The sequence below is a fragment of the Poecilia formosa genome, unplaced genomic scaffold (assembly GCF_000485575.1).
Source record: "Poecilia formosa unplaced genomic scaffold, Poecilia_formosa-5.1.2 Scaffold743, whole genome shotgun sequence".
Classification (NCBI taxonomy): domain Eukaryota; kingdom Metazoa; phylum Chordata; class Actinopteri; order Cyprinodontiformes; family Poeciliidae; genus Poecilia; species Poecilia formosa.
In genome coordinates, this window is record NW_006800682.1 from 102421 (window position 1) to 104768 (window position 2348).

At 44.6% G+C, this 2348-nt stretch overlaps 1 protein-coding gene across 1 annotated transcript in view; it reads right to left on the reverse strand.

Annotated features, from left to right (window-relative positions):
• The window catches only part of LOC103131315 (stromelysin-3-like), a 13668-nt gene that overhangs the window by 9370 nt on the left and 1950 nt on the right, over nt 1-2348 (reverse strand). The window lies entirely within an intron of this gene.

The window sequence follows — 2348 nt, forward strand, 5'->3', positions numbered from 1 at the left end:
AAGTACTAGCGTACCAGCTGCTAAGTACTAGCGTACCAGCTGCTAAGTACTAGCGTACCAGCTGCTAAGTGTTGGCGTACCAGCTGACCTCTTTGACCTCCGTCCTTCCTCTCTTCCTCTCCATCCCACTCATCCTCCTCTTCCTGTTTATCCCAGAGTTCATCCTCCGTCCTTCCTCTCTTCCTCTCCATCCCACTCATCCTCCTCTTCCTGTTTATCCCAGAGTTCATCTTCATCTCCTTCAGCTAAATGAGGAAAATGATCTCATTTGTCATGTTTTCCTCTGACCAGCATCTGTTTCTGCTTCCTCATCCTGTCGTCCTGCGCTGCCATCTGGATGGATTTTTTGTCATTTTGTCAGTAGGAATTTGTTTTGCTGATGATGCAGAGAATCACCAGGGTCCAAACGATGTTTTATTGAGACGCAGATCAACTCTCAGCAGGGAAGTTTTTCCCAATCTGATGCAACGCCTTAACAATTTCTGGATGAAACAGAAAAATTAGAAGCTGAAAATGGAGATTAAATTCTTGGCAGTAATTCAGTAAATATTTCCAACGTCTGGCTGCCAAATGTCTGTGAAGCTGAAATGACCTCCAAACGTTCCTGCAGTGAGTCAGAAACATCCAAACTGGACTTGAGGTTTGACCCGTCAGCACCGGACCAGGATCCAGGGATCAGGTCAGGAATGAAGACACGCTGCAGATCCCGGCTGCATGTTTGTCTCTGAGTAAGTGTCTGTTATCCTCTGGTTTGCTGACTCAGCTCCCCAGCAGAGTTTACCCCACCAGCTGCCCCAGGACGAGCCGCCGCCTCCCAGCCTGACGCCAGCGACCCTCCAGGCGAGCTCTGGCATCCATCAAACATCCCGAACCCATCGGAGGAAATCCCACCTCAGGGACGTTACAGTGAAATGTAACGAGGTTTAATGAGTCCAAGCTGCAGGACCAAAAGCCACCAGGGAGGAGAAGCACCACAAACTGGAGACCAGAGAGTCAAACCAAAGTTTAAATGTTTAGATCTGACTTGGTTCAGACTCACTGATTTTTAATGAGTGACTTCATAAAACTCCTCATAAACACTGATTTACTGCAGTGGCTCTCAATACAAGTTATGTGTTATTTAAATGATAACTTGTTAAGTTGCTTTATTTTAAAACCTGTTCTGGTTTCCCATCCTGGTCGGTGAATATCTGGGAGAATCAGAACTTCAACTTAACGATTTTATTTTATTCTGATTTTATTGTGTGGTTTTAAAGGCTTGACGTTGAAGACAGTAAGAAATAAAGGCATAGTTTATTTTTTACTGCCAGCTGCTCTGCAGTGGCCCCTCTGCTGTGGGCTAATGCTAACGCTCAGCCGCTCCAGTTTCAATCTCTTCTTATTCGTGTTAAAGGGCTAAATATAACCTAAAAATTCATCCTTATTATTTTTTTAGATGAAAGGTGGATTTATTTCATTCTTTGTTTCTTTTGCCTTTTTATATTGATATTGTTTAAATTCAAGGGTTTCCTTCATGACTTCTCTGGTAGGACGATTCTAGACTTTTCCCAGATCGGGGCTCCGGACCCCCCGAACCCCCTGGGATTTACGGCCATGTCTGAACCCCCAGGAGCCGCGGGGTCACCAGGAAGTTACCCCAAAACAAACTCAACCATCTTCCTTCCTGTTCAGAGTTTCTGTTGGCGTCTTCATCAACACGCCTTTCTGATGATCTTCTTCTTTCCAGAATCTTTAAGCTGATTAAAGGTTACATGTGGAAAACTCAGGAAGCTCTCAGCCTGTGACTTCCTGCTTACATTCTTAGTTTCTCAAATGTAATACGAAGGAGTTTCTTTGCCTCTTCAGAGCCGGGTCGCCTCCATGAGAAGCTGTGAACATTTCCATCCTGGTCTCTGGGCTACATGGGAACCAAGTCAAATTGTTTCTTCTGAACAATTTAAAATCACTGAGCGTATTTGAAATGTTGCGGACTGATCCAGAACCAGCTAGCAGGCTAACACGCTGCAGCCATTAGCCTGAGATGAAGACAGATTAGATCAGCTGACGGCTGCAGTTTCACTCATTCAGGGAGAATTAACATTCTTCAGCTCTGAGGGAGTGACGGTTATGATCTGCTATTTGTTTCTTAATCGTCCCACAGGTGATGCTTTCCAACATGATTCATGATGTCTCCCTTTCTGTTCATTATCCACCCTGTAAAACTGTAACCACAGATTTAATACAGAGAAAACTCTGTCATAAACTGGATGAGATCATAAATACTCCATAGTTACCCTGAAGGCATCAGCTGCACGCTAACCCCAGAGTACCCTGAAAGTACCCCATCTCTACGTTAAAGTCCCTCTGTA